General features: G+C 35.2%; 1 protein-coding gene and 1 long non-coding RNA gene across 5 annotated transcripts in view; one reads left to right on the top strand and one right to left on the bottom strand.

Moving 5' to 3' along the window:
* NKAIN2 (sodium/potassium transporting ATPase interacting 2) overlaps positions 1–19857 on the bottom strand; it is a 515911-nt gene that overhangs the window by 80689 nt on the left and 415365 nt on the right. The gene's annotated exons all lie outside the window — the stretch shown is intronic.
* LOC135296583 (uncharacterized) lies at positions 11803–19731 on the top strand. Of its 2 annotated transcripts, none has more exons than XR_010358651.1 (4): positions 11803–11920; positions 12760–12901; positions 14477–14579; positions 19580–19731. It is a non-coding gene; the product is annotated as an uncharacterized LOC135296583 (long non-coding RNA). The 2 variants fall into 2 exon arrangements; XR_010358650.1 differs by lacking the exon at positions 19580–19731 and adding an exon at positions 14737–15441.

The raw sequence follows: 19857 nt of genomic DNA, 5'->3' as shown, positions 1-19857 counted from the left end.
AGATCTCCATATTTTGCTAGTAGTTTAATATGTACACTGAAAAACCTAAAAATTTCTACTCATTATAAAAAGGACACCTGCTAGGCTCCAGAATATTAATTTAATTAGTTCAGTGGCATCAACATTTTTTATAAACATAATTCTTCAAAAACTTTCTATCTATTTAGTTCTTCAATGAAAATACTATGAAAAAGGAAGTAGAAACTTCAGTTTATATTGCAAGGTTAACATGATTATTATTGCTCCATGAATATTACTCATCCATGAATATTGTTTCATAATTAAACTGAATATTTTTAGAATTCTCTGGACTAAGATCCATTGATTTTTTCCTTGTGCAGAACATATGACTTTAGCTCTTCACAGTAGTCCGATGTAGTTTATCACGAGGACTAGGAAGTTGCAGTCAAATATAAATTTTAATTTAGCTGTTGTACATATTTATTGAAAATCCTGAGAAGCATAATTTTTGTAATTTCTTGGAAAATTACTTTCTGGAGGATGTAAGCTTGTGCAGGGACAAAACACACTGAAATGGAAAGCTAACTAGAGGCACTCACATCCCACAGCAGTAGCTAACTGTCGAATCTTATTTATTTCACACTGTGCAGTAATCAAGGATATCATTCTGGAATTGAGAAAATTTGTTTAAGAAAATTGAGTTAAATATAATACGTTGTTCTGACAAATTGCCATTCTCTGACAAAGGCATCTTATACCCAAGCTCCGATAATGTGAGTGTACAGTGGACAGTTTTCCAGGTGATCTACATGGTTCTGTCCTTGGGATGACCAGATCTCATCTGTGTCCCATGAAAAAAATTAGCAAAGAATTCTATGGTTGAACTAAAATCAGTATGGTTCTGGGTCTCTTTCAGAAGTGAAATGAATGTTTTGATAGGTTTCCAAACCCTGCTTATTACTAGTGAGTTGAAATTGCATGATTACACTGCTTTCACAATATATTAGTACCAGTTTTTTATGAGTAAGGCATAATGCTTCTAAAGATGTTTACTTCATTATTCTCTTGGGACTGTTTTTTTTTTGCCCCCTTTATTTTTAAACAGTAAAGGAAGTATGTCTCTCTCTTGGTTTACCCAGGCAAATACACAGATCAATAGTGCTTAGAATTTTCAGACACAAATATACATAACCTCTTAATTCTAAATAAAACCCCTCTGAGCACGAAGGTTGCCTCTATAAAACACAAAAACTTTCCAAACAATATTAAGAGTGATAATGTGAAAAGGAGATCTTTAATGCAAGATTTCAAGTGTACAAGTATGGCTCTGCACATACATACATTTGATTTGCTACAAATTTTATAAGGTTAGTTAGTACATCCAATAACAGAGTAGTGGCCTCAGCAACCCACCCTTGAGTCCATCCCTTGGAATTATTCCAAGGGCTTCTCTGCCCTATTTTTTGTTATGTCTTCTAAGTTCTAGTGCAAAACAGAGTGTCTTTGTTAGAATTTGACTTCTTGAGAATAAGACTAAACAGAATTTCAGGAATGTCTTAGAAAGGGTTAGCTTATTGTTCTAGATATGAGAGAAAGGGCAGGAAAAGTACTGCAAGCTTTATAAGCATGTATTAACAGTCTACAAAGCTACAAGTATTTGAAAAAAATATACAAAAAGCAAAAATCTTTAGGCATCACAAGGACATCTTATAATTGGAATATATCTAAAGACCATGCAAAGCTTCCAGTGAGCTGGAATCACCATTCTGAGGGCTGAATACAGAAAGGTCTAGGCCTTGATTAAAACTGCAGCATAAAATTAATATCTTTAAAATTCTTTTCTTTTTTAGAAGAAATGGTTTACCAAGTTACCAAACCATCCCAAAAATACTTTACTTGATCATCTCTGTCCACGGAAAAAAATTTAGTATGGCCCGGCATTTAGTAAGGAAGGATGCAGAAGTGTATGATGTAGGATTTAAGCATCAGAATATTTATAGAATGCATGCAGAAAGACATTCCAGCTGATGCAATTTGTTCAGTGTCCTCTGGTGTTGGTTATTATTTAGTTTTAAGCACTGTAAAACAAAATGCATGTGTACACTGATAAATTTATGGTTTATGTTTCCTATTTTTTAAAAATTATCTTTTAAAATGTAAGTAATTATCATTTGCCTGTTGTTTGTGCAGTAAGAAGTAACAGTAAGAAGATTTTGGACAGAGTTTCAAAACCACAAAAATGGTGTTGCTGTCCCAAAAATGCTATTTCCATACCAAAAGCAGTGTTAGGAAACCTGAGATTATTGTAACACAGGTGGGGCTCATGAAATACCAGGCTGAGGAGAAATATGTGTTGTGTACCTTGTGCTCTAAAGCCCAAGCATTTCTAGTCAGTGGTAATTTTATAAGCATTAAGAGCTCAGAATGATTAAAATTAAGCCTAGATAAGTCAGAAAATTACTAAAAAAGAATGTTGAGTAATCTTTCTCAGTTTGATTCACACCTATTCCAAAGTGAATATTTTTTAAAGGATTTAGTTCTGTTGGGAAGGTTGCAATGAGCTAAAGTTTAAAAAGCATAACTCGTTCTCACAACCCACTTGCATTCTCAGTGCGAAATAAAATATCCAGATTTAAATGGTTTGAATTCCTCTGAAGTCAGTAGAAAGGACCCAGTGGTAACAGAGTGATAAATATTCCTGAAGGACTCTGAAAAGCTTGTTTTGAAACCTAGATGCTAAGGAGCACACCAGCCACAGAGTGATTATCAGGAGGACAGAAGGAGAAGTATGGTCTCCCTCCACATAGCCCTTGGGTGCTGTTCAAGAAATGATGTGGAATAACTGTACAGCATCAACCACTTCAGGCTCTTTCACAATAATTTATTTCACTGCTGACCAGGCTGACAGATGTCACCACCCACAGTATTAGATCAGATCTGAAGCTGTGCAACATTCATGTGCCTTGCAAATTTGGGCCAGTAAAAGAAAATTCAGATCTCTGCAGAAACACTAATACATGCCCAGCATGATGGGCACAAAGCCTGCATGTAGCAGTTGCAATACTGCTGAATGTCTAAGGTTTCTGACCATTAGTTTTGCACATTTTACTCTTTGGTATGACTTTCACCAATTTTAAGGAATTGGCCAGCTCCAATCCGTCACATGACATGGGAAAACCTGTGCCACAGTTTTCAATGCTTTCAATGTATGGCAAGAGCTACTTTTGCCTGAGCTATACCTACCCTACAGACTTTAAAAACTACCTTCAGTTCCTGTCTGAAAGATCCAATTTGATTTTTAAATGAAAAGATTATCTGTCACAGGAACATGTTATATGACTCTGATATTCAGTTCATAAAGTGTTTATTCATGTCCTTGTAGGTGATGATGGTTATTATTAGAATACCTAAGGCTATATCAGATTAGATAAATCAACCTCTTTTCAATTTACATAAACTAATTAATTTAGCAGTAGGTGAAATTGCTCTCTCTTGTGGTGTGATATCATGTCACTCAACATGGACCACAGATTAGTTTTATTAAAAATAATTTGACCATCCAATACTGTCATTTAAGTACAGAAACAAGAAGATCTAAATTATCTTGAACACAGAGAGAATTATGGAGGTTTCATACATGGCAGCTTCCTGTGTTTGAAAATTATTTTAACTAATTTTAAGAAACAAAGTACACGGCTGCTTCTGTCCTAAATCGGATAATTTTTTTTCAGGGGTTTTTTGGGGTTTTTTTTTTTGGTTATTAATCTGTACATTGGAAAAAAAATTGAATAATGAGATGACTATGGATAAAATCCATTTTTAGCTAGTTTTTTCTCTCAAAATGAAAAGAACAAGAAAGTGAACTACACTATGGAAAATGCTTTTCAACATTTTCATAGGAAAATGTCACAGTTTTCCAAATTTGAGGTGCTTAGGCTGCATTTGCAAACTGGAAAAAAGTTAACAGTCCCACATATCCAGTGGATGGGATATGGTTCAAATCCTTGAATCAGAAATGAAAAATAAGCTATTCATAAACTTCTGTTCTGACATTAAAAGTCTAATGGAAACAGATGAAAAGAAACTTAATCACCTACATTAATAAACAAACTATAATCTCCAACAAGCTGACATTAGCAAAACTTTTCAAGTGGGTGTCCTTTCCTCTTGTGAGCTGCTGCTATGACAGTGTGGCGACAATGCCACCACTGTAGTAAACCACGGCCTCCTAAGGACAATTCAAAGCCATTTACAAAGACTCAGCGCATAACTCTGGATAAATGTATGGGTTTTATTACATTTTTAAAAGCACCCCCTGAGGAATAATCTTATGATACCATGCTAGATATTTTTGCTAGTATGCAGGAAAGCATCTCATGTACTGCAAAAGAAACTGCAGCAGTTTAACCAGTTCAGTACTAACCCACAGATCTGTAGCATGTCTCTCTTTTGCCTGTTGTCTGTGTGGCATGTAATGCGGCTAAACCCTAAGAGGAATACCTGCATATATTAGAATATATGTGTTCTTAGATATATGCAAGAACACCTAAATTAAGATGGCAAAATCACCTCAATTAAGAGATCCATTATTTTCCTAATCTTATACATAGCACCAGTTTGCACACCATATATACATATGCTTATATATATATATATATATATATATACATATATATAAGATGTAGAAAAAATATGCAGATTAAATGTGTAGGGTTACAGTTCTGAACTGATGGTGTTATTGGGTGGTAAAAAGTAATTTTCCAGATATTACACTCTTTCTTTCTACAACTCTTTACATCTACTTTTGTTTCCCATTATTTAACACTTTTTTTTTTCTTAGATTCAAATATTTTGATCTGATATTTTGTAGAAGATATAGAAGACAGAGTGTAGAAGATATGTTACTAATAACAAAGCAAATGCTGTTTAGTCTTGTATTTTCCAGGATGGTCTTAAAGAAACTTTATTCTATTTTTAAGAGATAAATTAAAATTTATATAAAGAGAAATTATATGGACTGATTAAAATCTAATCAAACTGCTTTTACTTCACATGTTAAGAAATGTATAAGAGATATTTTAGAAAAGACAACACAGCAAACCCTCTTAATTGAAGAGTAGGATCTAGTACCTGGCAGGCATTCTTAAATATTAATTCCTAGATCAGCTATGTTTTAATGACAGTTCACTGACTGTTCCTGTCAGCTGTCAGCTGCACTGTTACTGAAGCTATGTTTGCAAGCTTTGCTAATGTTTGGATGCTTTGCTGCATCTCCCAGGGCTGTGGAAAAGGCAAGAATGGCTTTCAGTTAATGCAACATTGAGTGCCCAAGAGTGCTTGAATGACTGTGAGGGGTCCTTGGCTCTGCTCTCAGACAGGACCATCAGTAGTTTGCTCCCTTTCCAGTGGCAATGGAGCTCTTCTCTGTGGCTGAACACTGACTGGCAGGGGAGCAGCTCTGCAGAAAGAAACCTGGGAGTGCTGATGGGTAAAGACTAAAACACTTGGAGGGCTGGTCCGCTTCTGGGCTTCCCAGTCTGGGAGAGACATACACAGAGTGGAGCCAACCCAGCAAAGGCTTCTGAGCTGGTTATGGACTAGACCACAGGACATTCTAGGAGAGGGGGAAGGAGTGAGGCCAGTTCAGGATTAATAGCTGAAGGCTATTAAGCTGAAGGCTGCCCATAACCATGGAGAGGGAGAGCTTAGGGAAGGCAGAAGCAGCCTCCTCTCATAGATCCACAGCAGAAGGACAGGAGACAATATGAGCTGGAACACAGAAAATTCTAATTTTTCTTTTAATTTTTTTTAAACTATGAGAATTACCAAAGACTAGAATGTGTGCCCAGAAATGAGGGAAAGTCTTAATCCTTGTCAATATCCAAAATATGACCAAAAAATCATCTGAACAATGTCATTTAATTGACTTTCCTTTGAGAAGAGGGTTACACAAGGTGATCTTCCAACCTAAATAATTTTGTGATTCAATGTGTCTTTCCTTGAAAGTTTTAGAAGGGTTGTTGCAGTTCTTCAAAAAACAAATAAAAACCCAGGCAGTCAATTAATCAACAAACCAAACCAACAGAAATTCCCCCCCCTTTGGTTATTGAATGGATTGTTTTCCTGAAGCATGAATATCTATGGGGTATTTCTCAAAATCCTACTGTAACAAACTGGGGACCATGGTAGAAGTAAAAGCACAGTATTTGGGAATAAAAAAAATGAAAGTGTGCAAAAATTCAGGAAGTTTGTTACAAAATATTTTTTCTCTCTTGCCTCCATTCCTCTTGAATCATATCACAGTTCTTCAGTGTTCATATTTTACTTGCAAGCATTTCCTACTGGCTAGCTAAAATTTACTTAAGAGAATCTCTTCAGTATCCAGCTCTGTACTCAAAGACCCTCCAACTTCCAGCCAGGATTAAGATGAAACACTAGGAGCAATGACCTTTAATGAGCACAGATTGAGAGGAGAACCTAGAGCAGAGCTCTGTCTCCGTAGACCAAATCAGTGATTGAAAACTTTATTTAAGAAACTGATGGGGAGTAGATTCACCATTCTAACTGTAGTGTCTGTGTCAGCTTCTTAAATTGAGTTTTGAGGAGTTGATTTAGCCCAGGGAAATGGAGAAATCTGGTTGAAGCGTCTCTTGGGGCTGCTTATACTAAATTTTTTGTTTGTGTTTAGTGCTAATGCAGAATTAGATGAACTCCACTGCCAAGATGTTAGAAGATCGATGCTTTTATTACTTGGAATTGGAAAGTTGGTACAACAATAGAACAGTCACAGGGAGAAGAGTGATATAAAGAGCTCTTTGATTTCCTGGTGCTTAGGAATATTGAAAAATGCTGTGAATTCAAAGAAGCAGAGTTCATTTTTTTAGTCAAGGAATAAACATATCATATCTGATTTATTAAGTTTAGACTGGGTAAAAATATTTTCACGGAACTGTATATCTGCCCAATGGAAAAATATATAAAATTCAATAAATAATTCATTTTACTAGAATCTATAGAATCACTTCACTGTGAAATGCCAGTAATACACCACATGTGCTTTGTCTTTTTCTTTGGAGTAAAACTCTCATAAAATAACTATGAGAGGTATCTTTTGTTTACACAAAGACATATAATTTTTACATCAACATCACTGATTTTTTCTTTCCTGAAGAAAAGCATTGGAAGTATTAATGATTCTCTGAATTCCCAGGATCACAGCAGTTTTCTACCATGTATGTTAGTGCAATTCTGACTTCACTGGGAGCTGAATTTGCCCAGAGAAGGCAGCAGTAAAGCTTTATATTCTTCCAATCTAAAATAAATGCTTTAATTTAATCTGAAAAGTGAATCTATAAAGTATTATTACATTAAAGGCATGCGTCTCTTAAATAAAAAAAAAAAAGGATCTAATATCAAAAACAAATGGCAGAGTAAAGAATGAAAATAAAAATTATATGGGTAAGTCCTCAAAGGTTAGGAAATTACAAACTCCTTGGTTCTGCCTTAGTGCACCTCATCACTACAATAGAGTATTAATTACATACAATTTTTTATTGTCTGGGCTGAGTACACAGCATCCTGTAAAATTCATTATTAAGCCCTCATGTATTTTTCAGATGTTTAACCTGCAGAGACTAACAGCTTAATCCAAGATAACATCAGAAGTTTTGGTTTTTTTTTTTTTTTTTTTTTGTACTGGAAATAATTCCATTAAATTAATGGAACTTTCACAGCATGTGAGATTAAATTTGTTAAACTGAGACCAGACATTCAGATAAACACTTCCAAAGTCATAACTATGTTTTATATGTATTTTGACCCATTAATATATCTTTTCTTATTGATGGATATGGGTATTTTTTCATTCTGGGTATGGCATTCCATCTGATTTTGATAAATATACTCTGATTCCTTAGCACACTGAAGAGAATGTCATACGAGACTAACAATTGAAACAATTCAACAATGTCAAAACAATTTTTATTCTGACTTATCCATTAGATATTCTGCAAAAAATAGGGAAACTATGTCCAGAAGGAAATTTCAGTAGTTAACAGTCATATTGGAAAAAAATATGAAATGATGCTATGCTGTGATCTGTTCTTGGCCCAATGATGATATATTTTAATTAATTATGTGAATGACTGAAAAGAGGAAAGTCTTATTACTATATGATACTGAGAGATTGCAAGAACATTTGAGGAAAGGACTGGCATTCAATATCTTCTTGAAAAACCTCAGTTTTTTCCTGTAAAGTGCTATTCAGCAAAAACAAGTTGAAAAGTGCATTTGTGTTGAAATAACTAAACATACAAACACAGCATGGGTAACAAAATTCTGGATGTCGGTCTCTTACAAGGAAGGGGAAAGTTATCACAGCACAAACCTTGTCCAGTATTGGCAGGGTTTCAACTCAAAAGACTTCAAGAAAAACTGTGGACTAGAATGAGCAGTTGTCTGAAAAGGAGACCTGTGAAGAAAGATAGGAGGGATTGGGGTTTCCTGGCTCAGAAGCCTGGGAGCATGACTGGCTGTTGGAATGAAGTGAGCATCCTCTTTCCCTGCCTATAATGGGGGTACATCATCACTGGCCCAAGAACTCGATTGCATGGCAAAGATATTGCAAAGAAAATACAAATTAGATCTTGGGGGAGAAAGTTTCTGAAGCCAAGGGAGAAGAAAAGAGAGACCTGAGGGTGGGGAGACTGACTTGGGAGTCTGTGTGATCTATTGTTTCTGGCTTTTAAGAACAAAATAGACTAAGTTCTATCATGTATTCATGCATATTTAGGCTGATGACATGTACTAATTGACCTACTGAGCCATTCATCAGCGTGAATCTATGATTCTAATAACCCAAAACATGGTTCTGGGAATACATAATATTTATAAATATGTAACACTTATCACCAGTCATCCCACTGAGATTTGATATATTTAATGTAATAATTGGAAGTACCCAACATGTAATGCATAAACATAACTGAATTTAAATGTAAGCTTTTCCCTGGAGCTTTCCAAGAGATATGAGCAGTTTTAATACGAGAAAAGGAACATTGTTTATAGAAGTAATTTTAAGGGAATGACTATGAAAATTTTCTTCTTTGTTAGGTTCCCAGCTTTTGATAGGATACAAGATAATACAATATTGCACAGTGCATGCAGTGGAACTTTTGAAACAGAGTATGACCTGTAAAAGCTGGAATGCATTTCCCTGGCTTTGGCTGTCTACTTTTGAGCTAGCTCTCCATGGAGCAATGGAGCAGAAAAACTGCTGTGAGGGTATGAGTAATCTCAAAAGCTGTGGAGGTTTTCTTCAGCATGAGGTGAATCATGCCTTACAGTCCTTTGGCTTTAGAGCAGCTCAAGATACTAATCCAAAGGTAATATCTGCATTCATTTCAACTCCTTACATTTAAGAAATAAAACTAGAAGTATGGCTATTCTGGAGTAAAAAGAAATCATATTGAAAATAAATAATTATATTCATATACATATATATATCTATATATATATATATAAACCTGTGAGCCAGATGCATGTTTTCTGCAGATAGATGTGCTAAAAAGGCACTTCAACTAGAAATATGTTGTATTAGAGCAAATATTTGGTAAGTTGGAAATTCCCTCATGAATAATAATTAAAAATTTGTTTTAGTTAAATATATAATGTGGCATTTCTGGAAGAATACTGAAGTTCTGCTTGAAAAGTAAGAAGATGATTCACCTTGACACTTATGTATGATTCCAAAACTCTTGAAGATTTTTGGAAACTTGGCCTTAAACAGCTATGAACTCATCTGGCATGAGAAATTTGAGGATTCTGAGACAAAGTTCCCAGGAGTCTGCAATACTAGAAAATTGATTTCTGAATAAATCAACTAAATAGTTGATTTATGGGTGTCTGTGAGCTCCAGGAACTGTGGCAGTGCTGTAGGTAGTTTCCAGGATTCTGCCATCATTTTGCCATGAATGTACTGCTTTGGATTCAATATCCAAACTCCAAAACTTCCCCATTGGAACACCAAGCTCTCTGATAGATGTCTTATATCCCACTCCAAAACTGGAAAGAAGACAAGAGATACTCTGCCCATAATAGTATCAAAACTTTCTATGGAATTTTTGTTTGGCACCACAGAGTTGATAAAGGAGACAAAAAAATTACAGGCAGCCAACTTTTACCTAATTCTTTAAAGAGGAATTGGTTTGCAAACTGAAACTACAGATTGAATAAAAGGAGACAATATGGAAATTTAATGCACCTGATTTTTATTGCATTTTCTTTTTTGACAGCATTATTTTGAACACAAATGTTAAATTGCCACAAAGAAAGTGAAGTCACGAATTATGTTATTAAAAGTCTCAGATACATAAAAAAGCAACACAAATAAAAAATACTGGGATCAGAAACAGCTCACAGTATCATGGAGTATATTTGGTTCATGCATTATTCAGAATATTAAAATATGATCTCACTTGATTTTGGAACTTTAAATTTAAATCTGCCTACAAATGAAATGGTTCTTGATACAGTGTAGATTTTGCAAAGGTGAGCTAACCTGTAATTATTTTAGTTTGGGCTAAGTGAGACAGGTAACGATGTACAGAACTTCAGCTTTCTTCGTATGAACCTGAAATTATTTTCGTATTTTCAAATTTGAGATGAAAATTTCCATAACAATTAAGTCCTGATTTCCTACTTGGTATTATTTCACTTCTTATCTGCTGTCATACCTGTCATTTCCTTTATTTTGAATAAATCCAGTTTCAACTTCCTTTACTACCAGCTGTAATTACCAGCCTATATTTACATAACATACCAATGACTGCATTAAGTCCAGTGGTTCTTGATCCCTGCAGAGAGTTAACATGCTTTTAAAATATCAGCTATTTCTCAGTTCAAATTAGGTATTAATCACTAGACTAACATGCAATATGTCCCCCTGACAACAAGCAGATTAAAGTTTATGATTCCTGTTCTGTGTGCAAGGGTCATGTTCTGTTCAATAATGCAACTCTCTAAATCAGTCTTTAGTGGCAGTGTTTGCTCAGTAGTCATGAACACTTCCATGGGAATCTCTGGATATAATTCTGTGTAATGGAGTTTCTGATATTACCATTGAGTGATGAATTGAGCAATCATACTTTGTATATTCTGGTGAAATTTAGCTATTATTTCTTAGAGGTGTATTGTTCCTCTGATTAATACAGAGCAATGTATACTCATTTGCCTTAAATAAAAACTTTTTTTTTTATCAAGAGCATGTCTCAAATATTTTTATTCACTATATGAAGGTTTTTTTAAAAATGGATAGAAAAAATATGATCAGTATGGAATCTGAGAAAAGTGTTCTTTGTATTACTGTTGGCAAACCTCAGTCAAAACTATCTTTATTTAGCTGATCTCAGAATTAGAAACCTATTTTTAATTAATTTATCAAGATAATGAACCCGTTTCCTTAGTTTAGGATGCAGGAAAAGTATAAACCTTACTAAATATACTTATTAGCAAACTCCCTGATGTTAATGTGCTGTTCAAATCATCACTATTGGATCACTAAAAAGAAAACTTTAAAATATCTTTAAAACGGGATTTCTGATTTTACTTCATTCACTTTAGCAACATTTGAGTATAGGAGTATATGTGTGCCTGGAAACTACAGGCCTGGTAAAATTGCAATTTGACACTTGGGAAACTTTGCAATCACAGAGTATTCTGAGGAGGAGGGGACCCACAAGGATCATTGAGTCCAGCTCTCAGGGGAATGGGCCCTACAGGGATCGACCTTGGCATTGTTAGCTCTGTGTTCTAAACAACTGAGCTGTCACAACGCAGCGAAGAGGAAGGTTACAGATCATATGGATAAGCACCTTGCATATGCAATATGTACACTGGAAACAAAGAGAAGAAGGACCAGCCACCTCTATTACAAAAGTACAACCCAACGTTGCTATATAAAGTCAGTCTCCTTTAGCACTAAATTCAGAGCAGAATCTTTGCCATTCAGATCTCCTTCCAACACCATTTACTCCATACAGAGTATGCAATATTTTGTCCAAAAACTACAGTGCAACTTATAGATCCCTCTGTAATCAGGAAATTGTATATTAAAAATGAGTAAATTCTAATTCTGTTTTAACTGATTCAGACCCTGAACCTTCCTAGATAACCATAGTGCAGTTGCTGCAATGAATATTTAGTTTTATAATCTCTACTGAAATTCCATCTATCTTCTAGTCATTATGATAATTATGTTACAAACTGACATGTGAGTTATTCCAGCATGTTGGCTCATATTAATTGAACTACCCAAAGAGGAAAAATTTGTCTTGTGACATTGAAATTCAGTGTGTGTATGCAGCTTAGATGTATCTCGCTTATTTAGCTTTAATTTAACTAATTTTACTTAGGAATATTAATTAAGAAGATGCATAGAATAATTCAGCCACTTGCTTAAAGGCCCTAGATGGGCTTTGGACAGTAAGATCCATATTGCTGTGGGTATGTGATCTGGCTATCTAGATTTAACCTAAAAAAAACCAAAACGCCGTCATGGTTCTGATTATATCAAATTACATAAAATGCCATCTCACATGTTACATGCAATTAAAATGATATTTTTAGGTCATACTTAATTTTCTACTTCCTTTGCTCTGGTGTGTAGTATGACACTACTCTTTTCCTGGCAGAAAGGGCATCTGAAACAACTTTAAGTATTTGAGCCAATATGCTTTGCAGGGAGGAAACAAAAGGCCTCGTGTTTTGTAATTTCTCTTTCATTGTCCTTCTTTTTGATAGCCATCCACTGAGGAAGAAGTAGCAGATTTTGAATAGCATAAAGTGGCCTCATTCACCAGTGAACAAAGAGGGAAAAGAAACAAGGAAGAAAGACACTAAGTTATCATGACAATGCTTATGTACAACAAGGCATGAATTGCAGGTGTGTAAGAAACTGATTTCTGGGTTTTCAAGTATGGAACACTTCAATTTCCCAAGTATTTTTGCAACAGCTAGAGGTTGTGAATAGCCCTATGTGTTTACCATATAAACTTCTGCAAACATATCCTAGACTTTCTGGGTTGATTGTCAACTGCAGGGATTAAAGTGATGCTGCAGATAATGTTGCAGAAAAGTCCTTTGCAGTCCTGTGCAGTTTCACATTGGTCAACTATTTTTTTTCAATTTGGTTATAGGTATAGATTTCAAACTTGCCTTCTCTGATGTATCAACATCTTAAAATGCATTGCTATTGTCATTTTTATTTTTAAACCTTTTTTGATCCTTTTGATAGATTATTTTTAGTGTTCTTTTATGGGATTTCAACTAGATCTTTCTGGCTTTAGATGCTGTGTTCATTTATTTTTACTTTCTAGAAAACCCTCCAAGCCTTTGAGCTATTTTCATTAGACAATAATAAATTTGACTTGAACATACACATGCTAAAAGGCTTAGTTTGCAGAATCTTGACCTTGCATACTTCATCATCTAAACCCCTAAGCTTTATTGTTAATGGCACAGCAATATTCAGTTCAGAACTGCATTTAATACTTCTTTCTTTGGGCATAATTCTATGAAACATGTGAAATTAATCTGAGATAATGTAACTCACAATAGCAGGTGAGAATATTTCCTTATTATTTAGCAGCATTCAGAAAACCAGGAGATGACTAATAAACAGGACAAAATGAATTATTTCCTTTCTGCCCATCCTTTTGTATTTTACAGAGTGTGCACATTTGAGACAGAATGAGCTGGCATGGGTTACTATGATTTTATGCTTTCAGCCAGTATGTTTGACCATTCATTGGGGTAGCATTAGTTTTCTTGATGTAATTTTGATTCTTGAATCTGTACTGTAATTTGTCCTAATGATTTTCAGGAGTTGCCAGTTAAGATGGAAGCTTAATAAAGAATTTTAATTCTACTTGCATTAACACTTCTTTTTTTTGAGGCAGGGTTTTTTGGGAGTTTTGGTTTGTTCTTTTTTTGGTGGTTTTTTTATCAGATGAAAATTAAAAATGCTTATCTTCATGCACCTAAAAACCTTAAAAAATATAATAGCATTCAATCAATTGAATTCAGTCAGTTTTATCAAGTCTAGTAACAAAACAGACAAGAAAATTATAATCTTCAGAAACACCTTTTCCCCACTGTATTGGGGCTAGATGAAGACCTCCTCACTTTCACAGTGTATTAAGAAGTTACTACTTTCTTGGATGCATCATTTAGTCAAAACCAATGCTACCATTATCAGTCAATTTAACAAAAAATAGCTAGTTACATTATTTAAACTTATCTGCCTCTCTTGAACAACAAAGAGATGAGGTGCTTCACAAGGACATAATAAACTTTGGCAGATGTTTGGATGATGGAACATATTTGGGCAGCTGAGATCCATGTGGTACAATCATATCTGAAAAGTATGGTTGAGCAAAGCTGGTCAACAACATTAAGCCTGGCAGTCAAATAATAAAAGGATGCAGCCTTGACCAGTATCTGTCTTTTGATTGTACAGGAAATAAGCATGTCTAGAGTGCTGTGACCAGTTACCAGCTTCTACCAATCAGCAGTGACAATCAGTTTCCTGGAGGCCTGGCTTGACCACTGAGAGTTTATTAGCGAGTTCATTTATTGCCTCTTACTGATAATTGCAGGGGTCTTGTGGTGGCTTCCAGCAGTCTATTTCTACTTCCAGTTCTTGCTTTTCCTTGTGCCAGCTCACTCAGGACTGCATGCCTTCCTCTTAGATATATCTCAAACCCCTGCTCTTCACAGGTCTGCTGTCTTACCTTTTCACGTGGATGCCAGCCCAGCATTTACAGTTTTAGGCCTGCCCTGCACCTACTTTTATTATCTCCCTTGGGCAGTGTGTTGAGATCCACTCCACTGGCTGGAGCTCTCTGCCTCATCACTTCACTGGTGTGCTCACTGGTCCTCACCAGCCCAGCTGGTGCCATCTGATGTCTGCATGGTCTTAAACACTCTGAAAGCGTGAGGGAACTCATCCGTGTGTGTTTTCCTCTAGTCTCTAGAGTAACTAGTGAATTGCTCAAAACTGACATTTCATATGACAGTTATTCAGCTAAGATTTCTTATTAAATCAGGTGCTTTTCTGATTAAAAGCCACTAACATTCCTTGTTTGTTTTCTGGGATTCATGGACATTAGCACATTTGTGCTAATATCTAAACATTCTTTTAATCTTCTCTTAGATTCTGTGGGTTGTTTAATTAAATGATCAAGAAAACTTTTATTAGAGCAACTCAGAGAAAATGTTTAGAGAATTTACACAGCTTGTGAAATCGGACTCCTGTCATCAGATCACCCAAGGGTTTTTGTGAAATTACCCTCTTTTTTACAGTCCTTCAAATGGTTAGTCCTATGATAGCGACTAAGGCAAAATAAAGTGTTATGCTTTAAAAATTACATCAAGTTTTGTTTTGTACAATATTTTAATCTCATCCTGGTGATCAATCACATTTGGTGATTATTCACCAAATATTTTCCTTTACAATATTTTTAAAGCTTCCCTATATGAAAACGTGGTCTACAGATTTTGTGTTGTATTGCCTCCATTTCCTACTGTACTCAGAGGAAGAAAATTTTTTTTGTTGGTTGTTTTCATGTGTTTAATGATGACACGACAATCTGGAAAACCTTCTGAAAAAGAAACCACATTGCAAATTTAAAGCCTCCTCCACTTTGCTAATTTTTGGGGAGAAGTCAGCAGATTGGTGCCTGCATAAAGTGCCTAATTTGAATTTCCTGTGGCCTGATTCTACATGCAAATTATGCAGTACTTGCATCTCTTTATTGATACTGCAGCTCTCTGATATGTCTAGAGTTTGGGGCAGTGCAAGATAGAGTGGTGTTTTCACATTTACTGCAGAGAAGAGCATACGGTTCTGAAAGTTCACCTACGCTAGGTAGTGCTGTTTTGTCTGAATAAATCAAGGTATTGTACATATGTTCAAGCTCTCCTTTTTCAGTAGAATACTATTATTTTCACATTTATTTTTTTGTGGGGAAGTGAGAATTGTGCAAGACTTCCATGACATATAAAAGCCTACTCCATTTTGATGCGTATTTAAACCCTTTTAAAAACCTGCATCAAAAAGACTTTGAATGATTAGCTTTGTGACAAAGAATAGGTATGTACCAGCCTCCCAGAATCCAGCTTGCTGATTTAAGCATTTGATCAGTTTTACTCTCAAATGGGAGTTCCCAGGAATAATCTCAGATTCTGTAAATTCGTATTTTATTGCTTTACTACTACCTTTAGATTTAAATATGTCACCACACCTGTGCAGAAAATCACACCCATTGTTTATTGAAAGAGAATTAACATTTTCATTTTAATGGAATAATAACCAAGACAGTTGCTGGGTTTTCTTTCAGAGTGCAGGTCATATCTTTGGGGTTTTTATTCCTCTGCCAATACAACCAGTGCAATGACATGATCTTTGACAATCTACCTGCCACTTACAGAATTTCAAAGCACATATTTCTAAAATAAAATCATGTTATGCCCAGAGATGCCACATACAATTACCAGTAACTTCCACTGAGATCTGAACACATGTAGCTAAAGGGAATATTTGGGTTTAAGAACACACAGATTAAGAATACCTTACAGATCTGGTACAACCTCGATTTTTTAAACTAGCTATAGTTGACATTGATGAGATTGCTGGAGGCTTGCATTTCATTGATACTTTCAGAAAGGAGATTCTGCTAGATCGTGTATAGTTGAAGTTGAATAATGAAATTAATTTGTAAATAGAAGAGAAAATTATTTTCAAAGTCTTAGATCTGATCATTTAATGGATTAAAATATTTGAAAGTCATTTAGGTGCATTTTAATGAATTGAAACTTAAATAAATTTTCACTGTTGCTTATTTCTTCTATATTCAGATAGGTTCTGATTGTCTTAGTTTTGCTCTCATCATCACACTGCACAGATAATAGCATCCTGTTTAATTGCTAATTATTCTTTGCAATTCTGTTTAGACAGTTTAATTATTTTGTTCATTGATTTAATAACAACATTTGACTCCTTGCATTTTCAAAGAACTTTAGAATTAATGAATAGCATGGGATATATAGCGGGAGTAATAAAATCATGATAAGTGGAGAAATTCAGACAGGAAAGTGACTTGATTCTGGAAAATTAGGACTGGAGAGTTACTCTTTTCCAACTTTGTTTTTGGGCCATTAGGCCAAATCCTATCTTCCTTATTTTGCTTAGTGAGGATTCAAGATTACAGTTTGCTTTAGTTAACAGTAGTCTAGAAGTTCCTTTCAAAAGACAAAGATGAGAATAACTTATTCATTTAATATATTAGCAATAGATAAAAATGAAAAAGGAGCAGATCCAAAATGTATTTTAGACAATTAGAAGCCTTTTTTCCCATGAGTCTGAGTTGCAATTTCAATGAGTCTTAATGCAATTTCAATCACTTTTTATGGTGCTGTAAGTGAAATGCTTTTAGAAAAGTACATTTTGTACAGGATGTTTTGACCTATTTTTAAATTCTCACCTCCAAGAATTTCAGTGAATGCACGATTACTTAATATTGAACATTTCTAGATTATTGTCACTTATGAGTAGACAGGCATAAAAGTAAATAAATTGTTCTCTCTGCTAATCATAGGGGAATTACCTTTGTTCCAAAAGGGAAAATACAGTTAGAATTTATTACAATAATTTTGGACAAAATATTTTCCTGAGAAAATCTTTCTTAAGAAAATCCTGCAAAACCTCAAACCACAGCCTAATTTAATATCATGTATATATATGTGTGAGTTTCCACATTTAGATCTATGTCGGACAAACACATTGCATTTTAAGCTGTCAAATTACTTGAAAAACATATCATTGCAAGTATATGCAGATTTTGTAAACTTTTCTGTGCAATATGCAGAAGGATGTTTTTTTAATAGAACCTACCTACGTTCAGAAGAAGAGAAGTCTGCTAGATCAAGACTATTTTGTACTCCATGTTGCTTTTAATCAATTTAATATATCATCAGCCTGTGGCTGTGAATGGCAGTCATCAGCCCACAGGCCTCTGGACCCCAGATCCATTTTCCTCCAAGTAAACCACAACACTGAATGCTGCAAAGAGATACTCAGAGCTTATAAAAACTTCCTCCTCTGGTAGCATCACCACCAGAAGCAATTCCCACCCCTCCTTCCTGGTGAGCAGTTCAGCTCCATCTATAGCACCAAATACCAAATGAGTTGTGTTTATTCCCAGTTATAACTGGATGTATGAAAACTCTTTCTATGGAGGAAATGAGAATAATAAACAGTGTTTTCTCATTCTGGATCAGTTACTAGCTATATTTATAAGGCAAATTTAACAACCCATTCAAGATGCAAACTATTAAAGTAACCTCCATGTGGCACACAATTTTCTCAATTGCACATCACCACAGCAATCTAAAAGTTTCCTCTTTTTTTCTTTTTTTTTTTTTTAATGTCTTCTATTATTAGATAATTCCCCACAAAGACATGGATTTTTTCTTTATTTATTTTTTTTGATGAAAATACACCTCACAGTTCTTGTTTTGGTATGCATAGATATTGCCAGACATCTGCTGCTGAATTTTCATCTGCTAAAAAAAAATCTTATGCATTTCTCAGAATTACATGAATTTTGGTGACAAACGCAAAGAGATAAAAAAATTAAATGAAATGCAGCTTCTGACAACTTTCATATTTTTTCCAAGTTACAGAGATGAATTCATGAGATCTAGGGGAAAAGTTCCAAACTCATAAAGCTGGATGCCTTTGTTTTGATATTTTACAGGATGTGTTCTGCAATGGATCAGGAATCTGGTTTTCTTTGTCTTTTCTGTAGATTTTTTTTTGTTTGCTATAAAATCCCAGATTTAGGAAGGGATTCATGGAATCATGGCTACACGCCACCTTTTCCAGAAATTATAGAAAGTGAGGAAGACTTATGTTGCCCAGTCCAGGAAGTTGTTTCCCACCTAGGCACAGTTTGCTGCCTTCCATGGTTCTACCCCTCGCTGGTCCCATCTTGAACATCCTTGTGGAGTCCAGACTTTTGCTGTATGGCAGCGAGGCACATCATCAGTAGTATAACACAAGTAAAACATATGAACTCACTGTTGCAAACTTTAGAAAGAGGGACCATTTAACTTTTTTTCAATGTTTCTTTCCATTCTAATTGCACTTCCACCTACCAAAGAAGAACATCTGGCAACCCTGCCTAAAGAATAAACATATGCTTAGATATAGAGTTTTGCTCTTCACCTCTAAAAGGAAAGACTATAAAATCCATTTTCTATAGGTCTTAGACTCTCTTGAGGATTGATTGGAGACCTTTAAGGACCAGATTTTAAATAAGTGTTTATGAGGGGTTATATGCAGCCCAGGATGTGGATGGGAACAAAGACATTGCAACTGATGGGAATATGCATGAAATCTGCTGCAGCTAATGACATTTCCTCTTGTTAAGTATAAGTACCACTCTTTAGGCTCCCACAAGTGTCAACATATATTATAAAACAAGGAACATAAGTGCATTTGTAAGGACACAAGTAGTGTGACATTTTAAGGATTTACAGTTATGTTTCATTCACTTAGGCGATTTTGTTCTGCTGGAGCCAGAAGCCTTGTGCTGGAGTCACCCTGCAGCTGACAAACTCTCTCTCTCTGACCAAAAACCTAAGATAATAAAAAGGAAGATCATCTTTGTGAGACGAGGGTTTAGCACTAGCAGCAGGCAGAGACCAGATGCAGGTGCTCCAACTTCTGTGATCATTTGGGGAATATTACTGTGCTTCTCCTAAGATTAATGCTGTTTCATTCTGCAAGGTGACAGCATTAGCAAATTACTGACACAAAAGCGCACTTGCGTGACA

The sequence above is a fragment of the Passer domesticus genome, chromosome 3 (genome assembly GCF_036417665.1).
Source record: "Passer domesticus isolate bPasDom1 chromosome 3, bPasDom1.hap1, whole genome shotgun sequence".
Classification (NCBI taxonomy): Eukaryota; Metazoa; Chordata; class Aves; order Passeriformes; family Passeridae; genus Passer; species Passer domesticus.
The sequence above is the reverse complement of the archived record's forward strand: the minus strand, read 5'-3'. Positions and strand labels throughout refer to the sequence as shown.